At 43.0% G+C, this 7,406-nt stretch overlaps 1 long non-coding RNA gene across 1 annotated transcript; it reads left to right on the top strand.

Annotated features, from left to right (window-relative positions):
* Positions 1-5,205: 5,205 nt before the first annotated feature.
* Positions 5,206-6,512, top strand: LOC146581414 (uncharacterized). The gene is made up of 3 exons (XR_014888498.1): positions 5,206-5,472; positions 6,136-6,217; positions 6,392-6,512. It is a non-coding gene; the product is annotated as an uncharacterized LOC146581414 (long non-coding RNA).
* The last annotated feature ends 894 nt before the right edge of the window (positions 6,513-7,406 follow it).

Below are 7,406 nucleotides of genomic sequence, written 5' to 3'. Positions count from 1 at the left end.
CAGGACACAGTCCAGCTCCATCATAAAGGTGGACGTTACTGAGCCTATGAAATGTCTGATAGCGGCTCTCACCACTCTTAAAAGCACGTGGGAGGATTTTGTTAGAGATGGTAAATACACAGGATTTGTGTCACAGCAGGTTTATAGCCAGCCAAGGGTGCCAGTGGGCCTTTGTCCCTTTGGTTTCTCTGTGCACTCACCATTGTGACATTTATCCAACACAGGAGACAATACCCCCAGCACCCCCACCAAACACTACCACCCACAGGTCATGCTTCCAAACACAGTCAGACTCAAAGGTCAGGCATGCTCACTCTGTCTGTTAATCTTACCTTTGCCTTGATGACTACGTGTGCCTTCACAGTGTCGTTATTAACACAGCGTGTCATCCTGTGTAAAACTCTGACAAATCAAACAAGCAGTGGAGATCCCGTGTGAGAGGGGAGCAGCTAAAAGTAGCATTAATGCTTTAAATTACTCGAGGTGTCCTTCTCACTGTGTCCTCTCATCTCTGTTGGTTTCATTCTAACAGCAGCTTTAGCTCATGCAGTAGGAGCTGTAGATGGTTTCATGCCTAACCCGTATAATCAGTACAACAGACCTAACACTTCTCCCTGTGCTGTGCTTCCTGTCACAGTCTACAGACCTGCGCATCAGGTCCACAGGTCCCCTGTGGTATGTTGATGTGACGCAGATAAAGTTCATGAAGCTTAAACAATAAAATACTGTCTGAAAGTGCTATAAATAAAGTGCATTAGATTACAATAGAAAAGATGAAGAGTACAGAGTGTGAGTCATTACATTTGAAATAATTCCAACTGAAAGAGCAGTTTTATTATTCTGTTGATATCAGATTTTGGATATGAATGTGAATACCTCATCTCTGCCCAGCCTGCCCTCCATGTTTGCATTTATGTTTATAGGCGTGTTTGTTTGCTTCTGTCAGAGGAGGTTCCTCTGAGCTCGCCACCTTCCTGTCATCAGCTGATTAACTCAGCTGCTCCTCATCAGGTCAAACTCCTGTGAATCAACCTGTGTTAACTTTTCACCAGCCCGTCATTCTGTTAGTCCATAACAGTTAAACAAAAAAGACTCATGAGTATCAAAACATGTTTTTACCATTTTAATTCAATTAAATTCATTTTCAATTCAATTTTATTTACACAGCGCCAAATCACAACAACAGTCGCGTCAAGGCGCTTTATATTGTACAGTAGAACCTGCAATAATACATACAGAGAAAAACCCAACAATCATATGACCCCCTAGGAGCAAGCACTTTGGCGACAGTGGGAAGGAAAAACTCCCTTTTAACAGGAAGAAACCTCCAGCAGAACCAGGCTCAAGGAGGGGCGGGGCCATCTGCTGTGATTGGTTGGGGTGGGAGAAGGAAGACAGGATAAAAGACATGCTGTGGAAGAGAGACGTATGATATATATATATATATATATATATATATATGAAGACAGGATAAAGGATTTTATTTCCCTTTGTGAGCTGAAATCTCTGAAACCGACTGGCCTTCACTTCCTACGAGACAGAGAAGCTCTTCTACCCCTGTATACGGGAGGAAACAGGACTGGACAACCGTGAATAGGAAGGTTAACAACAAACCTCCAAAACAACTGAATGTGAAACTGCAGAACAGATTTGCTCCACTATCAAAGGACCCTGGATCTATATCGGACAACCATCCATCTAAAAGCAGCGAAATAAGGTCTGAAAATCTGTTGAAAAGTGAAAGGCCACAGGGAAAGCTAAAGGCTAGGCCTGAAACTCTGATTGTGGGTGACTCTGCCGTAAAGGATGTACAAAGGATGTGCGGTAAGAACACTAAAGTCCTCTGCTTTCCTAACGATATGGTCAACAACCTGAAGGAGAGAATTCTTCAAATTGCAGATGAATATCCAACTGTGACAAACATTGTTCTGCATACAGGGTCAAACGATGTGTCCAAACAACAGTCGGAGGTTCTGAAACGGGACTTTACTGGAATATTAAATACTGTAAACTCTCTGAATGCAGCTGTATTCATCAGTGGACCTGTACCGCCGGTCAGAGGAGGAGACGAGAGATTCAGCAGGTTGTTTACACTGAATAAATGGCTCATATCAGCATGTGCTGACCACTCAGTGCATTTTATCGACAACTTTAATATTTTTTGGGAACGCAGGCATCTGTTCAAAGCAAATGGATTTAATTTTAACAAGTCAGGGGTGAAACTGTTCACCTCCAACTTGTTTTATTCCATACGTCATCCATCTGTGCTTGGAGCCAAGGCTGAGATAAACGAGGAGTTATCTCATAAAGAGGAACAAACAGTACTCCAAGAACAGACAAAGCCCAGCAGAAACCTTGAGGAGGAGCTCCATTTGCCCCCACCCGGGAAGAGCCTCAGAAAGGAGAGACATCTAAGGCAAGAAGAGGGGTCCCTATTTGCCTCCAACTCTCTCAACAACACCAACGACCAGGACAAGGGACCACGACCTTCCCCAGTCCCCCAAACCCCTGACAGGCCATCACCCTCCTCCCCTCCCTTTCTCCCTCCTCCCCACACCTGAAATTCACTGAGGAGATGATGGAGCGGGTCAATGCTGGGCTCAGATCTACCCCCCGTCCCAATCCCTTTTTGTCCCCCATAAACCCCCCACCAGAGCGGCCAAAGGTTCGCCATCGAGCCCCACCCTCAACAGAGCAATCGAAGTCACATTGCCCAGCCTCGCCCCCCTTAGTTCCTCTTCATGCCCTGTCTCCGCAGTCTGATGTGTGATGTGTGGAGGGTCCGGGCTGTGAGGATTATGGCAGTGATGACTTTTCCCAGGAGAAGCTGGGACCCTGTTTACTAGAAGGTTTTAAAATTTCTGTACTTTTAGGTGACAGGAGACATGTGGCCTGGTCAAAACACAGAGAGCTACTCTCTAAAAGATCTTTAAACATAGTAAACATACCTTGTGTGCCACAGACTGCTCCCAAACACGAGGGGACAAGTAATACCTCTAAAACACTTAAGTTGGCTTTATTAAACGTTAGATCTCTAGCTGGGAAAACATTTTTAATTAATGATTTAATCACTGAGCACAGCCTTGATTTTATGTTTTTAACTGAAACTTGGTTGGACCAAAGTAACAGTGGAGCTGTTCTCATCGAGACGACCCCTCCTAACTACAGTTTTATCAGTGAGGCCAGGGTGAGCAGGAGAGGAGGAGGGGTTGCTGTCTTATTTAATGAATCATTTCAATGTAAGCAGCTATCTCCTGGAAGTTTTCAGTCTTTTGAATATGTGGCTTTACAGCTGAAGGCCCCATCCAAAGTTGTGTTTCTTAATGTTTACAGGCCTCCCAAATACTGCACAGACTTTTTTAATGACCTCAGTGAACTGCTGTCTGTGATCTGTGTTGATTTTGACTGTGTAATTATTGCTGGGGATTTTAACATTCATGTGGACAACCCTCAGGACAAAGGGACTAAAGACCTGAGTAACACTCTGGGCAACTTTGGGCTGACTCAGCATGTGTAACACCTGCTTAGTATAGTAGGGTTAAACTTATAGACTAGATTCGAGAGGAGTAAAATAAATTTGAGAGAATTGAGTGTTGAACAGCCGGCAGATTTATTACAATGTTACAGTGGTGCAATAATCCAATGTAAACAGCATAGAAAATTAACAGAAGATCAACAGAGAAGAGCGCTCTTTTGAAAATAACAACAAAATAAAATAAAATAAGTAGTCTCTTTAGACCTGACTCCTGATGAGCAGGATATTGGGAGTTCAATAGTTTCCCAGAGAAACAATCCGTATGAAGTAAGCAGTTTTTGCTCTTGCTTATCTGAAATCCTGCGATTTGAAGTAATTCAGACTGTAGCTCTACTCCTGCATCCAGAACAGCTGGCCACACTGCTTTTGGATTAGCCAAGAGTTTTCACAGGGTCTGGCTCGCCATCCATATCCAGAACCACTTCAGATCCAGGATCACAAAAAACCAGTCGGAATTCCCAAGAAACAAATACACGCTCTGCCTGGTTTTGGTCGAGAGTAAAACACATAAAGGCCTTGTGTAGCTTGTTATTTGCTCTCGGTGTCTTGCTCCGTTTTGCCTAGCTTAATGCAGCAACGTGCTTTTGTTGCATTCACTGAACTACGGAAAATCAAAGTGTGTTCAAGGGGTGTCGGAAATAATAATACCAGGTAAAAACAAGAAAATACTAGTAACCATGTCTATAGGGGTTACACATGTAACAGAGGCCACACATAACAGAGGACACACTCTCGACCTACTGATCTCCAAAGGCCTGAGCATTTCAAAGGTTACTGTGTCTGATGTGGGCTTATCTGATCATTACTGTGTTTTCTTTGAAAGTAAAATCTCAGCCCACACAAATATATCAACAACAGTGATCACAAAACGGTGTATAACTGAACACAGTAGTGCAATTTTTAACCAGGTCTTCCCATTAACACCTGGCCTGTCCGGAGGGTCAGTCAATGAGCTCGTCAATAGCTTCAATGCTAACATGTTAAATGTAATGGACACTATTGCTCCCATTAAGGTGAAGGTTATCTCTGGAAGGAAAAAGTCTCCATGGAGAAACTCCACACTGGTGAAAAATGAAAAAAGAGAGTGTAGGAAAGCTGAGCGCAGATGGAGAAAAACAAACCTCCAGGTTCATTATGACATTTATAAAGAGAAACTTCACAATTATAATTTACAACTGAGGAATGCAAGGAGGTCCTACTTCTCTGACATCATCTACAGTTGACAGGCTAACAAACCCTCCTGTGTCAGTGGCAGCTGAACTTCATTCAACCATGGCCTGCAATGACTTTGCCAAATTCTTCACTGAAAAAATCCAAAAAATTAGACAAGCAATTGGTACATCAACAGCAGATCCAGGATATGTACTGTGTCCACCAAAAAACTGTTTAAACACCATGAAACAGTTTCAACCTATTAACAGCAAAGACCTGGAGGACATCTTACGGTGTGTTCACACCGAACGCGATAGAAGCAGGCGGAGCGTCAGGCTTACATGTAAAGTCAATGGAAAGGCGCACTGACCCGCGATTGCGGCTCCCGCGAAAATTCGGAAGCAGATTTGCGTCGCCAAAACGCCTGAAACGCGCGTGAGTGTAGCGCGTTTCAGGCGTTTGACTCGCGAAAAAAACCACGCGCGTGAGTTTATGTGTTGCATTTTGTGCATACACGCGTTTCGCGTCCCCCGCTCGAGTTGGAAAAATCTGAACTCCAGCGTCAAATCGCGCCGCGACAACCAATCAGGAGCCTGGTGACGTGGCTGTTACCTAGTTCAAAGGGGCAGATCCAGCCAAAGCCCTTTATTCTTCAATAGAAGGAAGGCTAATCAATGCCGTAGCAAACAACCCGGAGCCGTACGACACCAGCTGCTTTCTGGACCGAGACAGGAATATAAAGGACCGAGCTTGGAGGAAGATATGTGAAGAGATCGGGCAACCTGGTAAGTTCATTCATTTTTCTTAAGTTTTCTCTAAAGTTTTCACTGACCCGGGGAAGCCGCACAAAAGCTAGCAAGCCACCGCTATTTTCCCACTGACGTACAAATACCGTTCTGCTTTTATGCATGTTGTCATTTAAGAATATATTTTATTGTTTATTAATAAACAGCTCACAGTGGTCCCGCTGTTCATCCGTCACTGCCTCTTTTTTTTTTTGATTTTGATTTTCTTTTTTTGCACCGGACAGCATTGCATTCTGCAGCCTGATTGACAAATCTCCTGCGCTTGCCAAATTTATCACGTTTGGTTTTGATAACCATCACGTCCAATAGAAAAAACAACACAAAAACACCCATAACTATGAGCCTCATTCGGAAATAGACACCTGCACCGTGAGGGAAAAAGGCGCACGAAAGTTGCAGGCAGATGAAGACAAACCGCGGCATAATAATACTTTTACGTTTTGCAATCTACAAAGGTTTGCACTTTGAGAATCCATTGTGAGAACTGTGACCAATGTTCATGTGTGTGTGTGGAAAACAGTGTATAAAGTGCGTGGCCAGGGGCTAGTTATTCTGAGAACCCCTGCTGCAATAAATGAGGGACCACTGTCTACTCTATGATTATTATATTCAACCTGTTAACATTTAATACTGTATTGATAGAACCAACTGATTCTGCAGCAGAGCATCCCCAGTTGCTTCTCCTGGCTCCCCAGTCCCTGAGCTCCTGCTGCTGCACCCACAGGTATGTACAGCAAGCACTGATACCTTTTTAGTCGGTGGGATTGCCTGTGATCACCTTTACTAAATATCTACAACCAATCTGATTATATCCTGTTTTTGGTTTGTTTTTTTCAATGTTGAAATTAAAATCTAGTAGCAGCCTTCTCATTTCTTTCTGTTTTGTGCTGTTTTACAGGCCCACAGGGGAGGACGGCTCCGAGGCAGATGAGGGACGGGTCCCAGGACGGTCCATCGGTGGTGGAGCTGGAGCCACACCAGTCTCCAATGGAGCAGTTCCTCCTCAGCCTGGTTCCTGCTCTGGAGAGCAGCTGGTCCTTTTTATTCCTGTCTCTCTGTAAATACTTATATTTTATATATTTATGCTTAATGTATTTCTGTTTGAGAATTCTAATATTATTTCAAATAAATGTTTATAATGACTAATGTCTCAGTTCTACTACACAGCAAATGTTGGCACACGACTTGACACATGTAGAATTTATTTCATATTATACTAATGACAAAATATACTGATACAGTGGGATGCAACAGTTTGGGCAACCTTGTTAATAGACATCATTTTCCTGTATAAATCGTTGGTTGTTACAATAAAAAAATGTCAGTTAAATATATCATACAGGAGACACACACAGTGATATTTGAGAAGTGAAAAGAAGTTTACTGGATTTACAGAAAGTGTGCAATAATTGTTTAAACAAAATCAAGCAGGTGCATAAATTTGGGCACCACAAAAAAGAAATGAAATAAATATTTAGTGTATATCAATGTGTGTGTCTCCTATATGATATATGGGGTGCCTTTGTCTGGACGTGCTTCCCATCCAGAGCTGCACAGCACAGAGGAAAGTTCCAGCGCTCCTGGAATCCCTCTGTGATGGACCGCCAGTCTCCAGGTGAAGGCACAGCCATGAAGTCGTCCACTAGACAGTCCCAGATGGCCGTCACTGCCTGGGGGGTGATCTGACACACCGACTCTGTAACTGAACGCTTGGTGCTGAAGGAGTCCGCGGTGACAAGGAACCTGGACAAAATTGTTCAAAATCAGTATTATGTGTACTGCAGTTACAAAATACATTATTCAAATTCCAAAATACTTTTGTGATGTCAGATTTAAATCACAAAACATGAATCTTACATAAAACCTTTTGTAATTATAAGGATAATTACAAAATGTATATTAGATAATATCTA

This window comes from Mchenga conophoros, linkage group LG2, assembly GCF_057382185.1.
Source record: "Mchenga conophoros isolate Kocher_MC1m ecotype Shallow Benthic linkage group LG2, M_conophoros_male_GT1.1, whole genome shotgun sequence".
In the NCBI taxonomy this organism is placed as follows: domain Eukaryota; kingdom Metazoa; phylum Chordata; class Actinopteri; order Cichliformes; family Cichlidae; genus Mchenga; species Mchenga conophoros.
This window is presented reverse-complemented; position numbering and strand designations above follow the sequence as displayed.